This window comes from Hesperophylax consimilis, chromosome 31 (assembly GCF_061612785.1).
Source record: "Hesperophylax consimilis isolate HC1 chromosome 31, BYU_Hcon_1.0, whole genome shotgun sequence".
NCBI lineage: Eukaryota > Metazoa > Arthropoda > Insecta > Trichoptera > Limnephilidae > Hesperophylax > Hesperophylax consimilis.
This window is the reverse complement of record NC_142866.1, coordinates 14,387,012-14,408,785: the sequence shown is the minus strand read 5'-3', so window position 1 is coordinate 14,408,785 and position 21,774 is coordinate 14,387,012. Positions and strand designations below refer to the sequence as shown.

Here is a 21,774-nt window from a genome sequence, read left to right as displayed (position 1 = left end):
AAAGAATCAACTATGGACTATCAGGAGTTTATGTCTGTCATCGATGTTTAATGTATAAATGTTAAAACTTATGCCAAAGTACATGAAACTGTTTGTGATTGGTGGTCAAAAAGTGCTACGAACCAAATGAATTTTGATTCGTGATGTGCGATGCAAATCATGTTTTTGTTCATAATTTCTATTCTATTGTCCAATTCACTATTGGTATAATTCAACATATTTTATATTTTTTGTGTTACTTTTTGTCAGTTTCATAATGAATGTGAGCTTCTTGTTTTATGAAAAAAGACGAGGTTATTTTTGACATACTTACCTATGATTTTTCAATCGAAATTTACCTCGTGAATCAAATAACATTTCGAAAATTAGACGATTCAGGTCTTCCAACCTCTGTTACCCATGAAAATAAATACATGAAAGCGATACAATATTATGCAATCGCATAACTACATATGTAGGTAGGTACCGTAGAAAATAGTTGGAAATAAAACCTAGTTTTAATGTATACACTACTTCAGTTGTTAGGAATAAACCCTATTTTCAATATCATACGTATCAAATCAAGTAATACTTTAAAGATAAGTATAAGAAATAAAACTTACTGGTAGTACCTTACGGAGAAACGAATAAATATGTTAAACAAAAGATTTGTACTCACTTTTGGAAAACCTATGTAAAAATTAAAAAAAAAAAAACAAATTAAACAAACATTAGAATTTTTTTTTAATGTGTATTCATATACCTACATATTTTATATCTACCATGTCAACGCACAGCATTTGTATTTATTTATGTGTATGCACTTAGACGTATAATTTACAAATATGTATGTAACTACTTATTAGGAAGAAGGCTACAACCGAGAATTCTACAACAATAATTGTTATTTGATCGGAACCATCCTGTAGCCGCGCGGGTGTACGGCTCGCAGTGGAATGAATTCGGTATTTCTGTCTTGTTCTAAAAAAACGTCCGATCGCGAGACCGTCTTTTAACGAAATTTGAATTCTCAGCCGCTGGTTAAGACGCCTTAAATCGTCAAAACAATCTCAAATGAACTTATTTACAACGTGTTCGCAATAAAGCTTAAGAATTATTTGACTACAAAAAACAATGGTCATTTTTCTATTAAAACTCGGTGCATGCAAATCGACGGAAATGTTGTTACATTGAAGGTAGAACAATTTTACAACAAGACAATAAGAATTCCATTTTTTAATTTTGTGATTGTATATTGATTAAATTGTTTTGGCGGTCAATGTCATTATTAAACCGCGGTTAGTCCGTATTAATGACTTGCTTTATTATTGCGATAGCTGTCTCAGCGTTCAAGGTGTGGTTAGTCCGTATATTTGACTTATTTTATTATTGTTATAGCTGTCTTGGCGTTCAATGTGTGGTTAGTCCATATTGATGTTACTTATTTGGATTTTATTTACCTCTACCCTATTTTTATTTGTATGATACTTTTAGTGTTTTATATTTTCGGTAAGAACTGATTTACTTACAAGATCAATGGTATTCTTCGCGTGATTTGGGCGGCCTCCGCCGCGGTCGAGAAGTAAAGCCACTCAACTGGCAAGCCGGAGGTCGCGCGTTTAAATCTGAAGTCAATTTAAGTGGCTTTATTTTTAGTTATTTCACAAATTCCTAATTGAAAATAATATATAGTATACTTGCGGCACGTTCCAGAGTGAATAATACTCTCAGTATCGCCCTGATGTAAGACCACCTTTCAGAATTAAAACGTTGCTTAAAGTAGCTTTGACCGTGTTTGGTGACCAGATCTGAATAGTCATGCAGTACCGTCAGCCTTACAACATACCCCAATCGGGGATGCCATGGTCTCTTTGGCTCCAGACGGTTGGAAGCAGTTGGAACTCTTGTTAATAGGGAAGGGAAGTGATCTAATTGAAGTGTTCATGCATTGATGTATGAACTGTGTTTATAAATATACTATGTTATATTATACGGATATCCGATAGTTCGCTTATTAGTTTTTCGGGGGTAACATTGTGATGCTCCTAATATTTCCACCTACGTAAAAATAATGATGATTTCTTCCGTATGCTTTGTAAAATTTTGTAGCATCCTAGTCATTGTCCTTCAATTTTCCTAAGCTAGTGGTGGCGCCCTTTAGGAGGCATACCTTAAAAAGGAAACCCTAGCTAAGCCTTTCGATCCCCTTATGGAGCATACAGTAACAAGATCTTAAGAGTTATTTTCGCAATAATGCTCTGTTTCAGCGTTGTGTTATATTTTTTGGTTTTGAAATTCATATAAAGGGGACTCCCCCTATCCGTCATTAATGCATATGTTTGTGGTAATCCAGTTTTGTTTTTATTTAAATCTTAACACTTGCGTTTTATTTTGTTAGAGAAAAACTTTTAGGTACAATATTTTAATTATAAATCTATTTTTAACAGGTGACTTTATTAAAATCATAAAAATTGCGTTTTTTATTCTGCCCGAGAAAGAATTTTAGGTTTCATTATTTTTATTCATAAATTTATTCTTAACCCGTGACTTTATCGAAATCAAAAAACCCACGGGACTGTTTTTTACTAAACAACAATTCATGCTCGAAAGCACACGTCGTAATTACACTTTCTGCTCAGACTCAGCGAAACTGTTGAAATTCTTTAATTTTAAATTGAACACTTTACTACTTTGATTTGAGATTTGTTTATCTTGAGGTATCGGACAAGCTCTCCCAAGTCTGAATTTAATTGTTTAAATTACCGCGACGTATTTACTCTGCAAATTCACTTCTCAAAAAATGCCAAAAACTGTCTAAATTAATTTGACCACTTTTTGTTTAAAATATCGTGACGGACTTACTCTGCAACTTACTTTCAAATTTTCAAAAACTGTCCTCATTTTTTCTAAATCCGGACTATTTATAACTGTATTTTTTTCATTAATCACGTTAAAAATATGCTCTTCTAACCTTTATTGACTTGTATGTTCTTTTCTATTTAGGTCATAGTCGCATCATGCTAATTAGGCCATTCTGGTTATTTCAAAAGGTTCATATTAGAATAATGGTAACAAAATTATCAAATGTGTTTAGTGGCGCCATCTATATTGAAACAATGTGTAACATTTGAAATAAATTTCAAGAACAATAAAAATTATTCTTTTGTCTATTGCGAAAAGCAACGTGTTTTAATAGGTTATGGGGAAATATCCATATATTTCGGTTTTTACTGTGTGAATTTAGTATAAAACAGTCGAAAATTGTTGACTTTTCGTGGAAATATGGCTGTAAACTATTTTCAAAGTATTGAGAAGCTGACAGGACGCCAGAATTATGATCAGTGGAGTTTTGCGGTCGAAAATCTATTGGTGCTTGACAACCTCGCAAACTATATCAAGTCGGAGCCAGATAAAAATTTCGAGTCAAAAGCATCAGATGACGCAAGAGCCAAGGCGAAGCTAGTTTTAACTACTGACCCTGGATTGTACGTGCATATTAAGGAAACAAAAACAACTTTAGAGTTATGGATTAAACTGAGGTCTATATTTGATGACTCAGGCTTTTCGTAAAATATCTCTACTAAGACATTTAATCTCGTTACGACAAGAAAATTGTGATTCCATGACTTCATACGTCACGCAAGTGGTCGAAACAGCTCAGAGATTGAAGGGCACAGGATTTACAATTACAGAAGAATGGGTCGGATCGTTACTTCTCGCAGGTCTGCCAGAAAAATTCAAGCCAAATCTAAGTTGATTGATATGGAGGTTTCAAAGAATGAAGTGGATTCCAGCGGCGCAGCATTTGCTGCAAATAAAAGCTACAAGCAGAAATTTAAAAATGGCGCGACGTCATCGAAAAATTCAAAAGTGACAGGTGACAAGACCATCACTTGTTACAAATGTAAACAGACCGGTCATTATCGAAACCAGTGTCCAGTGTTACAAAAAAACAAACAATCAAATGCTTTTAGTGTAGTTTTTTGAACGGAGTATACAATAAAAACGAATGGTACATTGACAGTGGCGCAAGTGCACATATGACGGCCAACAAAGAGTGGATAAAACACGCAAATTTTACGCCATATTTATCAGAGATAACCGTCGCGAATAATATGAAAGTGCCAGTTTTGTGTTCCGGATATGTACAAATAATAACTAACTGCAACTACGATATCATGGTTAAAGATGTGCTTTGCATACCGAGCTTAACAACAAACCTGTTGTCAGTGAGCGAACTAATCAAGAACGGAAACAATGTTGTTTTTGGTGAAAACAAATGCTACATACGTAACACTAAGAATGTGTTGGTAGCCACAGGAACGTCAATAAATGGAGTGTACAAGCTAAACATCAAAGTAGCAGATTGTATATTGGCAGCACCTGCTGTAGCAAATGCAGATCTTTGGCACAGGCGGTTAGCGCATATTAACAGTAATGATTTAAATAAAATGAAGAACGGCATTGTAGATGGATTATGGATATGGATGGATACCCGGGTACCAGTGATATGACAATGGCAAAATGTGTGACCTGTTGCGAAGGTAAACAAATGAGGTTACCATTTCATCATGTTGAAAAAATAAGTACAGAAATACTACATACAATACTTGCAGATGTATGTGGTCCTATGGAAACGAAGTCCATAGGTGGTGCTAGGTATTTTGTCTTGTTCATTGATGATCACAGTCGTATGACCTTCATATACGTCCACAAACATAAAAATGAAGTCTTCAATATATTTAAGAATTTTAAAGCAATGACTGAAAATAGTCAGAAAACAAAAATAAAAATATTACGCACAGATAATGGTGGTGAATTTTGTAGTGGTGAGATGGAGAATTACTTACTCAGAGAAGGAATTATACACCAGAAGACAACTGCATACACACCTGAACAAAATGGTGTTTGTGAACGGGCTGATAGAACTATTATAGAGAAAACGCGATGCTTACTTTTTAATGGAATAAAGAATTTATTATTATTATTATTATTAATGCGAAATTAGAAAAAAAGTTCTGGGCTGAAGCAGCTAATACAGCAGTATACCTAAAAAAATAGATCTGGAGGAGGCCCACCACTTCCCCGCCCTGTTTTAGGTACTGATGGTACCCCTTCAGAGCTCTCGCAAGGACGCTAATTTTTTTTGATATAGCGAGTCCACATTTAAAATTTCAAAACAAGACCTCCAAAATGTCCATGCATACAATGTTATTCGCAGTATGCAAGTGCTGCGTATTAGTAACTTGTTAGTAAGATCACAGAGTGGAAGATACTACCAGTATCGCCCTGGTGTAAGACCACCATTCAGAATTGAAACGTTGCTCCAAATGGCTTTAGCCGTGTTTAGTGACTAGATCTGAATAGCCAGGTACTTCCCCACCTTCCTCTTTCCCTTCCCCACTTACCTTCAGCCTCACAACATCCCCCAATTGGGGATGCCATAGTCTCACTGGCTCCAGACGGGAGCAGTTGGGACTCTTGTGAGGTATTCACTATAAAAATAAAAATAAATCTTTTTTGTTAGTTTAAACAAATCATGTGTACAAAGTATCAACAAATCAAATAATAATTCACAGCCACCTGCAACATTGGTAAAGTGTGCGCCTCTTTGTGTGGTGGGGGGTGTCGTCGCCCGCTCACAGGCAGACCTAGGGAGAGAAAACAGGGCATTGGATAGGTTTCACGGGGACCAGGTTCCGCGCCCTTGAGCCAGGAAACCGGTTGTGCCTCGACGAAAAGTGTGAGTTGGGGTTGGGAAAAATCCCGAAGACCATGAGGAGAAAGCGTTGGAGTACCTGGAAGCAGGGCGGAAGGTCACCAATCGACGTTCAGCCCATCCTCAGTCCAGTTCCTGTCCCCAGGGGAGGCGCAGCGAGCAGACGACGACACTAGTCCCTCATCGTGATTTGGTCATCCAAGATGTGTATACACGGACGAGGTCTTATGCCACCTCAGAGTTGGGGTAAACCGGGACAGAACAAAAAGAAAACAGTTCAGTACTGCTACCAGCAAGCACGTCACTCTGTGAAACATAGAAACAGAAAAAGAAAAGAAAGAAAATTGCAAAGAAATTTATAATAATTCGGTTTTGTACATGTCGACCTAGAAGAGAGATGGATCAATAAAGCATAGGAACAATAACTATATACATGAGAAAATTTACAACATCCAATAAAATACTACGCAAATATATACAGGAAGATTAAAACAATAACTATATACATGAAAAGAAAGAAAAAAAATTACAGCCAGCGACATATAAAATGAGGTAATCTCGTCGTCCGTTAAGGCCAGGAGCAACACCTGTCATTATAAAGCTATTGAGTTTAATCTAATTCTCGGCTCTAAGATCAGACCATCTCTCAACCTAGATCTTTGTGTACTTCCTCAGACACTCGAAATTCACCTTATTCGAAACGAGATCCGAATTACAAACCGGTCTCGTTGGTACATTTAAACCAGCCAACAATTCATCTCTTGCATCCGTCATTATCTCACAGTGCCACAGAATGTGATCGGTTGTTTGATAAGAATTGCCGCAAGCGCAGTTTAGATGTGGTGACAAGGAGAGTCTATGTAATCTCCCTCTGAACTCTCCGTGTCCTGAAAGTAGTTGTGTCATATGGTGATCCAAATTGATGTGAGCCCCTTCCATTCTGATCTTAACTGATGGGAAGAAGGAGAAAGTCCATCTTCCCATATTCGATCTATCCCACCGAGTTTGCCACTCCTTGAGTGATAACTCACGCATTTGTTTAAGTAGACCAGGTAGAGTCCCAGCTCCACCCGGCGTAAGAGTTACACCAAGATGGGTGGCAGGAAGTCCCTTGGTCATCTTCTTTTTAGTCAAAACCTCCCTGATCTCTAGATCGATTGGCAATATGCCGGCCAAAACAGGCAAAACGTCCGAAGCTACGGTTCTATAAGCGCCGGAGAGCGCCAACAAGGGGGTTCGCTGACCCCTTTTGAGTGCCGAGAGTATGAGTGAATTCCCCAGACGGTGCTCCCACACAGAGGCAGCATATGAGACTTGAGCCGCGCATACTCTCTTGTAAAGTAGTCGCAGCGCAGGGGAACGCAAACCCCACTCGACTGTTAAGATTCTTCTCAACTTCAATAAAAGGGCCTGGGCCTTGTTGGAGACCTCTTTAACATGTGTTAAAAAACTGGAAGATCGATCTAGTGTTACACCAAGATATTTAACGGATTCAGCAAATCGAATGGTGGAGACTCCCATTTTGATGGATGGGTTTCTTGCTCTACTTTTTTTTTTTTTTTATAGTGAATACCTCACAAGAGTCCCAACTGCTCCCGTCTGGAACCAGTGAGACTATGGCATCCCCAATTGGGGGATGTTGTGAGGCTGAAGGTAAGTGGGGAAGGGAAAGAGGAAGGTGGGGAAGTACTTGGTTATTCAGATCTAGTCACTAAACACGGCTAAAGCCATTTAGAGCAATGTTTCAATTCTGAATGGTGGTCTTACACCAGGGCGATACTGGTAGTATCTTCCACTCTGGAACGTGCCGCAAATATACTATATATTATTTTAATTAATTAATTAAAATAATATAATATAATAAATTAATAGTGAAATAACACAAATTAATCAAATAAAATTTATTTGCGCACGCCGGGTTCGAACCCGCGACCTTCGGAATGGCAGTCCAATGCGTTACCACTGGACTATGCCGGCCGTCAAACCGTCTACTGAGGTAACCCTTCATTAAGAGTCCCACGGTCTTTTGGGGGGCGAAGTTCATCTTATTTCTCTCTCCCCAGCTGAGTGTTACTCGTAAACCTTCTTCAGCCTTCCCTTCCACTTCCCTTCTGCTGTCCCCCGAGACATCAGATCATTTGCTGCTACGTTATAAAATCCCCTTAAGGTGTCACGTAGAGCCTCCCCAAAATTATCCCAATTCGCCCCTTTAGTTTTGAAGTTCCAGGAGGTTCTTGGAGCTTGGGTCTTCTGGACCCCTACAGTAAAGGTAATTAATCTATGATCCGATATTATAGCACTTTCATGGACCATCCAGTTCGACATCCTGGCTACAACAGATCCAGAGCATAGAGTTAGATCAATGTTGCTCTCACCCATTGTGTTTGAAAAAGTAGTTAGACTACTATGTTCATTTAATAGTAGTAGACCTTGCGCTGCAATAAGATCTTCAACGGCGTCTGAGCGTTCCGTTCTATGATTACTGTCATCAAACCACATAGGGGAGCGAGTGTTAAAGTCACCTCCTATAACTATGTTACGGCCTTTAAGCGCGTTGAGGGCGCGCGTCAATCTCAGGATGTGTGGTCCAACAGGATTACTGTATTTAAAGTAGACTGATATTAAGATAATTTCAATCTTGCCAAAGTTAATAGAAACGCAGGTTTGGTGTTCGTTCGATAGTCCAACCAGGAGGAGGGGGCTGATCAACGAAGTGTTGATCAGGACACCCGCCTCCGGTGAACTACCTACTTCAAGCACCGCCCCTGGATGACTTACAGGTGTTTTTCCTCGCCAGGTGTATTGCTCCTGGATGAGCATGAGGTCGATTTTCCGGTCGGACATGACCTTCAGCGCCTCAAGAGTGGCTGCTCGAGATCTCTGGAGGTTTATTTGTCCTATGGAGAAAAGGGTATGATTAGTTACCATAGTCCGTCATTTGCAGTTGTGCGTTTACAGCTGCTAACTGGGCCGGGCATTGTCTGTCGCCAGTCGCGTGGTTTGATGGCTTCTTGAAGCAGCTGCATGTAGCACAGACAGGTGCCTTAGCCTTGTTAGGGCAGGCGTCATACTCGTGTCCGGTAGCGGCACAGTGTCTGCAAATAATTATTTCTTGGGTGCATACCTTGGAAATATGTCCATATAAGTGGCATTTAAAACATCTGGTAGCACCTATGAAGTCTCTTACTCTACAGGCATTCCAGCCCAGGAAGGAGTGACCGTTGTCGATCAAGATTTTCCTAGCTTGCGGATGGCATGTGATTATCATGTTCATCGAGGAGCCTTCCCTCTTTCCGAAGAGCGATACCCTTCTCATGGTGCGCAGATGATCTTCTTTAGTAAGGATTTCCTTGTCTGCTAAGTTCTTCGTGTAAATCTCTTCAAATAGGGCTGCGTCCGAATTTGCATCTCCTCTAGGGACATCGTACAGAACTATTTTAGGTAATAAGGCCTAATGGGGCAATCATTTTTATCCCCTGTGCTGTGAGTTTTTCCTCCGCCTTTTTAATGTTGTCTAGGCCTACAGATGTTGTTGTCTGTAGAGCAAGGCCTGCTCCTTTAATTTTTCTGCTGCGGACCACCTGAAAACCATCCTTTTTTGGGTCAAGAATTTCAACCAGGGTCTTTTGTATCTTTTCAGATGTCTTTCCTTCGGCATTGGTTGGATAAAATAACACAGTTGGTTGTTTTAGGGGCGTGGGCCGTTCAAAACCGTTGAGTATGATATTATTGGACGCAGGAGCTCCCGCGGCTACGCTGACGTAGCTTCTCTTTTCTGTCGGAATGACTGTTTGCTGTGCTACGAGTTTATCCATTTTCTCACTCATTCGTTGTTGAGCTGCTAGAAGTTCTTCGATCGTCGCGCCTCTTGTTTTTACTTTTGTTAGCTCAATAGTCATGGTCGTGAGATCAGTCATAAGAGTGTCTACTAGGGTGGTTATTTCATTATTTTCAGTTTTTTTCAGCTTGTTGTTGCCATCATTGATTATTTTCAAGATCTTCATTAGCCTTTCTATGGAGGGAATTATCCTTTCACTATTAGGTGAATCATTTATGCGCGGTCTTTTTCGGTTCTCTTGATTAGGCGAGTTTTCTATGGATATGATGGTTAGATTGGGCTGTGCATCATATTGTGCGACATGCATTTCTCCTTTGTCTTCATTATCCTTAAGTTTACTTTTTTTTTGAACTTTTTATTTTTCTTCTTGACAAACTCCATATATTGTTTGATATTCTGGATAGATATTCCTTCAGAAGAGGGTCCCGGTTGAGAAAGCACAGCGACATGCTTGTCGCCTTTATCTCTATTATCGTATGTCTTATTTTGTTCAGCAATAAAGTCCATCAGTTGCTTAATGCTCAACTCATTTTCTTCGTCGCTCGAAGTATCACTGGCCGAAGACATGATTAATCCGAAGCCGCCACGATTTCACTAAGTACCGAAATTGCAAAAGGGGGACCGGGTAGAATATTCACTATCAAGCGGAGTTCGCGGCAGTCGGCCCGGGCAAGCCGTGAAAGAGTCGGGCCTTCCGAGATTGACGTCTGGGTAATATTAAATATATGTGTGATGAGTGATCTGGATTTGAATTATCAAATTTATTAATTATGAATTATTATAAAGCCTCGTTAGGTACGAAATACCAAGTGACGATAACCAAGATGGCGGACTTATGCCCTCCACATTAGCGATCACACAATGTGAATTTAAGACTGTCTTTCTGGAAACTTCTAGAGAACTGTAGAATGTTCTGGATTGTTCGAGAACTTTGAAAGTATCGAGAAACACGTGTCGGTAAAACCAAAATGGCGGACGCTTTAAAACCAAAACGCCCTCCACATTAGCGACCAATTTTTTTTTTATTATTTTAGTTTTTGAGGACTTTACACTTGACCGATTTCGATGGGATTTTGTAGACGGGGAGGATAAAACGCAATGCGAGTTTATGAAATACTTATTCATTAGAGTATATACGAACATAGACAAAAAAGTTGATTCTTTCACATCACCACGCCGTGGTGATCACGCGTTAACGCGTAAAACGCGTCTTTTCGACGGAGAAAAGCACTTATTTTAATAATTTACACTATACTGTTATGGTACAAAATTGAAACTTGGAGAAAATTAGTAATTTCCGTGATTTTCTAAAAAAATAGAGAATATCCGGAGGTGTTTACCGCCGGAGCGAGATTAGAACAACCGTTCTTGCTGGAAGCTAGAACTGAACTGTAAAATAAAAAATAGATCTGTAACTTTAAGTTTGGGAAATAAAACACCCTATGAAGCGTGGTATAAAAAGAAACCAGATTTAGGTCATATACGCCTATTTGGCAGCCCCGTAATGGTCCACATACCGAAGGAAAGAAGATTAAAATGGGACAAGAAGGCTAAAATGCAAATTCTTGTAGAATTTTCAGAAACAGTAAAGGGATATCGTGTATATGATCCCATAAAAAATATTATAACTATAAAGAGAGATAATATAATAGTGATAGAAAAAGAAACAGTCTCATCGGAAATCAATGCAAAAAAAATGCCAGAATGGATACATGATGATGTTGAATTTGAAGGGCATGAGTCTCCGGCAACTAACGAAGATAGCAGAGATTCAGTGGGGAAGTCTTCAATGGATGAATCTCTCCAAAATTCAAATACATCTGTATATACTGATCCGGCTAGTGAAAATGATGACGATACAAGCATCACAAACATAGAGACAGATATCTCAATCAGTGAGTTGCAACCAATTCCAGAATTACCAGAACAGGAGAAGAGAACACGAAAACCTCCGGGTTTGGTAGTATCTGTATTTCCAATTCCAATCCAGATGTCGAACAAATAGACTTCTCAGAAGCGCTGAATGGACCAGAAGCTGATCAGTGGAGACAGGCCATGCGAGAGGAGCTTCAGTCGTTCGAGGATAACGATGCGTGGGAAATTGTTGATATACCAAGTAATGGATTAATTGTGCAAAACAATTGGGTGTTAAATAAAAAACTAGATGTGAATGATAAAGTGCGGTATCGTGCCCGACTCGTGGCTAAAGGTTTTACGCAACGACGTAGTATTGATTATGAGAACACTTTTTCTCCTGTCATAAAACATTCTACGCTGAGAATGTTATTTGCTCTGAGTGTACAGTGGGATATGGACATAACACATCTAGATGTGACAACAGCTTTTTTAAATGGAAATTTAAAAGAAAATATTTACATGTCAATTCCAGAAGGTTTTGTAAATAAGAAAGGTCTTGAAATTAAAAAGGTCTTGAAATTAAAAAGAGCTATATACGGACTGAAACAGTCTGCTTTAGTCTGGTATGAAAAAGTGAAAGATTGTTTGCTGAACTTTGGTTTTAAAATAAGTAAATTTGAACCATGCTTGTTTACATTTTTTTATGAGAATGTCAAGATTATTGTAGCTTTATATGTTGAAGATTTCTTAATTTTTTCTAATAGTATTGCAGAAACAGAAAAATTAAAAAATGTATTAAGTTCTCAATTTAAATTAAAAGATTTAGGTCCTGTTAGACGTTACTTAGGCATGCGAATTAGTGTAAACAAAGAATGTAAGACTATAACTATAGATCAGCAAGAATATATAGAGCAATTATTATTAAGGTTTGATATGTCCAATTGTAAAACTTTAGATACCCCCATTGAGAGTAAGTTAAACATAGAAAAGGCTGAAAATTGTGTAGTAAACATTCCATATCAAAAGCTAATTGGAAGCCTTATGTATTTGGCAGTTTTGACTAGACCAGACTTGTCGTATTCCCTTAGTTATCTCCGCCAGTTCAATAACAGTTATAATGAAACTTATTTTAGTAATGCTAAACGAATATTAAATTATTTACAAAAGACAAAACACTATTGTTTAACATATTGTAAGGAAAATGTAGAGCTGACAGGTTTTGTTGATGCAGACTGGGCTAGTGATAGTCTGGATCGTAAGTCTTATACTGGGTTCTGTTTTGTAATGGGTGGTTCTGTGATTTCCTGGCAAAGTAAAAAACAAAAGACTGTCTCCTTATCCAGTACTGAGGCAGAATATGTTGCTCTCTCAGAGGCATCTAGAGAAGCTGTTTATTTCAGAAATCTTATGTATGAACTTACTGGTAAAAAATGTGTAATTAAATTGAATTGTGATAATCAAAGTGCATTAAAATTAGCAACAAGTCATCAGGCACATGCTAGATCAAAACATATTGATGTTCGGTATCATTATGTTAGAGATGCAGTTAAAAATAAATTAATTAATATTGAATACATTTCAACTCAGGAAATGCCCGCTGACTTGTTAACCAAGGTTCTTTTGTCAACTAAGCATTATAAGTTCATGCACATGCTGGGAATTAAAGTTAAATAAAACAATATCTATGTATTCTTATAACAATTATTTTACAAGCAATAATTATTCGCCTGAAACACTCATCCACATTGAAAAATCTCCTGATAAAAGATACATGACGCCAACGGGACTCGAACACGGGTTCGAACAAATAATTGTTACCCTTTGTGCTATGCATAAAAAATCTTGTCTTAAAAACATTAGTTTACCAAAAAAATAATAATCTATGTATTCTGTTTAAAAATTCACATTTATTTTGTTAAGTGGGAGTATTAGAATAATGGTAACAAAATTATCAAATGTGTTTAGTGGCGCCATCTATATTGAAACAATGTGTAACATTTCAAATAAATTTCAAGAACAATAAAGATTATTCTTTTGTCTAATGCGAAAAGCAACGTGTTTTAATAGTTCACACCTCCAAATTTGTTTCATTCACTCAAATGATCCATGCGCGGACTGAAAAAGCGAGTTCCGATTCCCATAGGGCGCTTTCAATATAATGTTTTAGTGAACGCTGTTTTTTGAAGTGTGAATTCCGGACTTTTCTATTTTATAATTTTATTGTGTCCGCCAAATTGCTTTAATGACTGTCGTTAGCTACCCCGATAGCCGAACATCTCTTTGTACTAACCAGTCTAATCCGAGTAATGCCTACTGCAACCACCCTTGACTGGGGTCACAATCTAACGTAGATCTGGGGTCTGCAAGCATTACCGCTAATGTCGATTATTATTTCAATTTCGTCGCCACCTGCGTCTTAACATCCGTTTCCGTCAAAACACTCCCTTTGATATATTTTCCTACAATCACAAGAGACGTAGATTGGTTAAGGCCTAGACAGCAGTATCCCCTACCGTTTACAGTTGTTTATGATGTTATACGCTTTGTTTTTAACGTTTTCGCGAGCCTAGCTTTGACAATCTACAATTCGCCTCCGATGACTCACTTCCACCTCCTTTTTTCTACGTGAACCGACCACTCTTCAGCGATTTTTTTGTCACCAACTTTTTCCTGATTATACGTAATTTTATTGCCAATTTTTCGAGCACGCTCTTTCTTTAGGGGGTGTGATTTTTCATCTATTCGGGCTTTCCTTTTGTTTTATCTCTTTCATTCACAAAATAGACATAAATAAGTTATAATGTGCCAAACATCACTTAAAAATATTTACATATTTATTTTATCTCTGGCCATTAATTTTAATGGATTTTCTTCTTCCTACACTCACAATGTTAAGTCTAGTGGGTAAATAGACAAAAATTCTGTTAATTCTTTCTACTTGAATTTTAAATAAATCGGAAACGTTTACCTCGATTAACAACTCTGTTGCAACCCTGCTTAAACCTGCACTCGGCGTTTAAATCAATGTCATGTTAATCAACTTTGATTTTTTAGTGGTCCTAATTAGTACGTTCACCTAAAATAAGATGGGAATGTTTTTAAGGTCGACGTCGTATAAATCTAAGCTTAACCCCACCCCTCTCTTAGGATATTCTTTGTCTTGTCGAAAGTCATACTTCCTTCTTTCTTCCTTTAATCCGATTGGTCAATTCAATTCCTCTGATAATCCCTGATAGAAAATTCTTAACCAAATATGCAGTTCCCTTCAATTCATACGCGCCTTTCCCGATAGAGGTCTCTGCCATGCCGGTTTATGCCATCTTCCTTGGGAAAGACCTTAGTTCATCATAACGTATGTAGTAGATGGAGGAATTGAAATTCATCGTGTTGCAACAAGGGATATTGTGAGCTGCAGTAGGTTACTCGTAATTCGATGAGTTGAGGGAATTCTGGGCAATCTGTGTCGGACTAGCAATTTTGTTGTCAAACCACTCTCCAAGTGGTTACGATTCTTTTCTACAAATCCAGAGGTCGCGGGTTCAAAGCCCGGAATGTGAGGGTAAATTTTATTATATAAATTTGGGTTATTTTACTTTTTTTCATAAAAAATAGTAAAGATGTGGAATATTTGGGGCAGGTTCCATTCAGAATCGAAACGTTACTTGAAATGGCTTTAGTCTTTTTTGAGGATCATAACTGATTAGTTACCCTTCAGCCTCACAACATACCCAGCCTCACTGGCTCCAGGCGGTTGTGGTAGAGTTGCAGTGCGGTAGTAAAACATGGGCGAAACATTGTGATTATTATTAGGATGATAAGTACGAAATTCTAGGCAAAAGTCGTCAGTAATAATTTCTAAAGAGTTTGAAGTTTACCTATAACTTATTATTGGAATCGATATTTCCGCCTTCAAATTTCACTAAAAAAACGTCATTTTTTTCTTGAATTGTTACTGGAAATTATTGGCAAACTAATTTTCATGGCGTCTTTGTATGTGGGTGCTTTATAGACTCAAAAAACTGCTTTACTGATTTCGCTTAAAAAATCAACATTTGTTCTTATAATGAGAGAGTTAGGAAAGTGGTTTGAAAGGAAAAAAAAATCAAGGACGCTCGAGGTTTGTGGTAAAATGAGGCGTACTTGATGAACGAAGAAAATGGTGTAAGGAGAATGTATTACTTGTAAGTGCATAGTAGAAGAAGTCCAGAACGCCCGAGGAATATTATATGTGAGGATCAAGTGAAGCAAATACTTAAGTCGGATCGTGCCATAAGTCAAAATAACAGAAGAGTAAGTAGAAGGCGATAAAAAAACCCTTTCACATCTTAACAATCATATTATTTCAACTACAACCAGTTTTCGAGTAAACCAGAATCCATAACCTCAAAATGTTACTCCAAACCATTCATAACCCCAAACATACACTTCAGGTAAAACTAACCAACTAACCATCACACCGTTTCCCCGCAGGAATAGGCAGAAAGGACGGACCGCCAAACAACTCGGTCACACCACACACTCCTTGCCTCATTCACATTCATACATCGTCTCATACATACTCTTCTATTGTTCTGACTCTTGACATGGCCCGACTTAAGTATCTGATTCACTTGTCATGCCATGTCTTCCTCGGGTGTCCCCGACTTCTGCTACCATTCACATTTGCATTGGATATTGATAGTTGTGAATAAATCGCTAAATATTACGAGACCACAGTGCAAGTTTATACTGTATCAGCTTCAACTTTTCCCTCTTTATTAACGAAGGTGCTATACAATATTCACCCGCTTAGCAGAATATCCTTCCCATTAGAGCTCTACGATAGCATTATGCTCCAGTTTCGGAACTCCGACGTGCGAACGAAGCAGTATAGGTGAATTTCCCAGAACGTGATTAGTTGAAAGAAGCACCGAGCCCCGAACGGGCAGCACGCCAGAAGCCAACTGTCCGCCGCTAGAACTAACCACTACACTGCACTGGCGTGACCACTCTTCGTGGTTTCTTTCCGTGAAGAATTACTTCAAGGACTCTTAAGGACACAGGTGTTTCGATGGTATGTTCGAAGTATAACTAGTACTTCTGTGAGCAATATGTAAACCTCGCGTCAAAAAAAGTGTGTTTCTAATTTTCTCTTATTTAATAAATCGGTACGAAAAATTCTTCTGAAATCATAATATTTCAAAAAATTCAAATAAGGAATTATACAATTTATCCGAAGAAACTTCACTATCTCAGGGACAAAATTTTTTTTTCAGTCAGGTTAGTACGACAATACTTAAAAAAACAAGTTATTTTTACTAATTATAATCTATTTTAAATTTTTGATCAAGTTGCACCATGTCTTGGGCCATCTAGTAGTTAATTCAAAGAGAAGAAAAAAAAATTGACTGAAGATTAAACTTTCCCTCCAGAGACTGATTTTTACACTGCTTTAACTTTTAGAGTGTCTTTTAAAATTAAAATAAATGTTTAACTGAGGTAGAACCTTTCTACGCAGGAACTGGAGTCGACAAATCTACTAACGTCGCCAATTGCCGATCGGATAGGACGGACATTTATTTCGTATATTTACTACTGAAATGATCCGATTTCAGAGAAATGATATCAAAAGTTGATTGAATGTATTATCTTCAACAAATAGTCTATCTGCCGAGTTATAGATCGATCGGATGTCCGGAAGTGGGTTGATTTCCGTCTGCAAGATTTACTCATTCAACATCGAAAACAAAAGTGAAATTCCTATAGGTTAATTTAAACTGCTAGTAAGTTGTCCAAATAAATACGATGATTTGAGTTCATCTGAAAATCATTACGGAACCATCCTGGTTGAATTTAGCTAGTCTAGTCTAGTCAAAGTAAGACGTGCTGGAAGAATAAAATGGATGCGGCAGATTTTCTAAAACAATTTAACAGACAGATGAAATGCCTAAGTACTAGCGAGTATTGCAAGCGATTAGATTCATTTGAATGTGGACAGGAATGAGACTTTTTTTATTTATTTATTAATCTTAAGTTAGCTCACATCTTCGTGTGTGCTAATAGTTTTATAAACATATAAACATGTACATTGTTTGGCAAACATAATCTTTCTTTAAATATTTCAATAAAGTCACAAAAAAAGAAACATTAATAATTGAGATAGACATATTTTCTTAATTCATTTTTGAACTTATTAATATTTTCTATCACAGCAAATTCCTTCGGGATTTAGAGTTGAACGGCCTGGTACATCAGAGATTTTTGGGTGCTTGTTTTTTTTCTTGTTGGCAATCTAATTTGCTTAGAATTTCTCGTCCCGTGTCCGTGTATCTCGTTATTGTAATTTATTTGTCTTTTCAGTTCCTTAGACATCATCCCTATGTTAATTTTATGTATAAAAATAAGTACATTCAAATACACAGTTTGCTTCACCGTCAAAATATTCAGCTCCTTTAACCTGTCTTTTATCCGTGTGTATATGTTGCGCTTAAGTATTATTCGCATTGCTTTATTTTGCAGTATTTGCATTTTTTTCATTTTCTCTTTATTGCAGAGAAAAAGAATACTTGAATATATTGCAGAAGATAATTATGAGAAAGCAATCAAAAAGATAAATAGTGACTTAGAAACATTGTCAAAATGGCTCAAACTCACAGACATAGGAATTAATAGACGAGAAGATAATGGCGAGGGGTAAAATCAACTATTGAAGAACGAAGGGAGTGAAGCTGACTGTGATTCGTCAATAAATCAATCTGACAGTAAATAGGCATCTCGCATTATAATATCACCATTTACTTCTTAAAAGTAAAATCTACTTTTGAATGAATAGACATTTTTACATGGGAGCGCAAATTACTCGCCACGTTATGAACAAATTTGCGAAGTCCAAATTCGGCAAAAAAATTCGGTTCTATTTTCTGAGTCGTATATTTCGTTAGAGTATTTAGTTAAGACACTTTTATAAATGTTCATAATTTACTTCCCAGCAACCAACCAGCTTTGTGTTTCGCGTCCAGACGTTTCTCGATGTGATAGTAACAACTGATTCATATTATACGATGTGAATACGCTTAAAATAAAGTAAAATAATGCTTATATATGGAATTTAATACGACAATTGGGTTTATTCTGTTTTTCACATCTATTTTTACAAGTTTTCATAGTACAAGTCAACATTTTGCCGTGTTATTTCGTAAAATGAACCGATGATGCCTCGACCATAGTTCGCACAAGAATGATGACGTCACGTTTTCAAATTTCACTTGAGGCCATACGCGAGCCCAGCCGGCTCGTGGGGATAATACGCTTTTAATCACTTAGGGCAGGTCTACTAATATTCATATGTCTATGCTCAAACTAAATAAATTAAAACTAAATGTAAATAAGACAAAATACATGCATATAGGCAGAACAAATACGCATGAGGAACCAAAGGTTTCTATAAATGGAGAAATCATAAAAAAGTGGAAGAAATTAAATATCTAGGTGTTATTATAGACTCAAAATTGAACTTCTCAAAAAATGCAGACTATACAATTAAAAAAATTGCAAAAAAAATATCATTTCTTGGTAGAATCAGAAACAAAGTAAATAAAGAAACATGCCAGATAATATACAATACAATTATATCACCACACTTTAATTACTGTTCAAGTATATTATTTTAACTACATTCAAGAGTGCAAGGTACAACATAATATGTAAGTGATCAGGTAAAATGTTAAACCATACACATATTCATCAGAAAGAAAACTACATGGATTATACTTGTAGCATGCAGCATTACAGATGTATGAAACTACCGAATTCCACCGCTTTTATTCAAGCGCGTTCTAATAGTGGAACAAGTTTCGATGGGATATTGGTATTGCGTAGTGCCTCTGATTGTTCCTCCATGAGTCCCAATGGTTCTCAGTACTCGATCCACTGTTCTTACTTAATTACATTTATCTAAACTATTTTTCTTAACTGAATAAACACGAATACTTTTGTTGTTATTAGTAACCTTCTAAAATATCTATGATTTATGTGTGACAACGGGATATACTTAGGTACCGATATAGTTTTATTTGTCCCTTTCCTTAAAATTTACATAAAATTTATTTTATTTCAAATTTTTCTGTACTCTTTTCTTGATTTTTATTGAAAGTGGGTACCAGGAATGATTTTTTTAACATTAACTAATTTCTAACTAATTAAGTCTTGCATTTGAATTTTTTAGAAAATGTGATCATCGATACCAATCTAACTAAATAACGAATAAAATAAATATCTTAGTGTTTTTGTCACAAAATTACACATTTTTGAATTTTTTATGGTACCCACGTATTTTTATTTGGTTTATGTTAATTTAAATGTGTAAATTTTAAATGGTTTTATAATATTCGTTGCATTTTTAAATTTAAATAATCATCCTGTCAAAAAGTTTCAAACATTTCATATGTCATTTAAATATCCAATAGTTGACCGGATATACATGAACAATGTAATAAATAACACATGACTGCCGATTAAAACGAACTGTGGCGGTTACGTCACATCTCGCTACTAAAACATTGCTTGTTCAGCAACTAACCAGTCACCACTAGCAACCTCAGTGAATAAACGAACAAGCTCATTAACCCATTACCTCCATGATTTTATTTTTATTTTTATAAACTTGAATCATCATTATAACCCGATAGTATAGACTTAAAGGAGAGCCCAAAACCAGTTTTAGAATTTTCCGCCCGCCCACCCTCTCACCAGAGCGTCTAGAAAATTGATGCCTAAACGCAACGCTTGGAAGTAACCCGCCTAAGCAAAATTTACGTCAAGTATGGGTAAAATGTAGTAAACTGTATGATTTATATTGATAATTTAAAATAAATAATTGCCATTGTTTATAATTCAATGAAAATACAATTTATTAATGGAAAATACACAAAATAACAAAAAATTCAATATTAGAAAAAACCTTCTAGAATGAGGAAAACTAACCAAATCTAACCAAATTATTCTCTAAGTGATACCGTTCGAAGCAGTCAAAATGAAGGGCGCGGTTGCAGGCCCGGCATCGATAGACTGCTGGATTTTTTTTACATAGAGCACAACGAATTCGAGATTTGCCACGATATTTCAAATGAAATTCTTGCATTCGACGCACACGATTCCCATCTTCCTTCACACGAGAATCTCCGAATTCGGCATTGACCTGATTTGGAAAAGACAATAAAAGAGTACGGGTAACCTCCACACGGAACGCCTTCTGGGAAGGTTTTCTCTGTCGCCTAGTCATCTGGTTTCCCATATCATGCTCGTACTTCCTAAAGAAGCATAGCAACTTCCATCCATTTAAAAGAGTGCTGCTCAGGCAAGATGCAAATAAAGGCCAGTACCACTTCTTTGACCGAATGTTGACCCGATAATTTTGTATACCATTATCATGGAGGTCTACCCCACCTATTCCCAAATTATAATTTCGTGTTGGCACGCTGGGCAACCGATTTTTTTTGCATGCTTCCTTCAAAACTTTGCCTTTTTTGTCTTTCTTCAATTTCTGCCAACTCTGCACTTGATTTACTGGCTCCATTCGATCATAGTTCGTGCCACTGTTACTTCACGGTTGTCCTGACCAACGGCATACGAGGATTTGTTTTCTACGTCTACCACCGCATCAAATTCACCTGCTAGGTAAATGTTCGCTATGCGCAAGGGAAATATAGAAGAAAATGTTACCTTTAGGCAATTACTTTCCTGTCTTCAACTTGCCTGAAGCTTCAAGGTTAGGAAAGCAAACTGGCTTACATATGCCAGTAGCGCACATTCTCTTATCCTTCAGGATACACATCAAATGGTGAGATGTGAAGAAATTGTCCATAAATAACTCATGGCGTGCGGGGAACTCTATATATTCCATCATAGACAGTACGAAAGATAATCTTTGACCTAATACGGGGTCATATGTATCAGATGCTCAGGAATATGGCATTGCTTGGAAACAAGTAGCCTTCGAAGGAAGCAAGACACCAAATCTCGTAGCCAACTTTGATTGGCTTATTCTTAATGTACATCTTGCAATAATGTCGACCGAAATATGGCACCATTTGCTCGTCGATGGAAAGTTTGTGTGCAAAAACATCAAATACAAATAAAGATGGAACGTTAGTCATTATTATACCTTAGCCATTCTGTCGGTCATATCTAGATTGTTGCTATCGCAAAAATGTATATAGCGCTTTATAAGCTCAAAATGTGGACGTTCAGACGAATAATAATCTGTGGTAGATGGCAATGTATTGTAGCCGGTCAACACAGAAACCAAGAAAACGCTTCAATTCGTATATATATATATCTTACTGGAATTCGGTATTGGTTTTAAATCGAGCGTATTTGATCATCCTCTCAAGAATAAACTGAA

General features: G+C 37.0%; 1 protein-coding gene across 1 annotated transcript in view; it reads left to right on the top strand.

Moving 5' to 3' along the window:
* Nucleotides 1-21,774, top strand: part of LOC149409489 (solute carrier family 7 member 14) — a 231,573-nt gene that overhangs the window by 114,594 nt on the left and 95,205 nt on the right. The gene's annotated exons all lie outside the window — the stretch shown is intronic.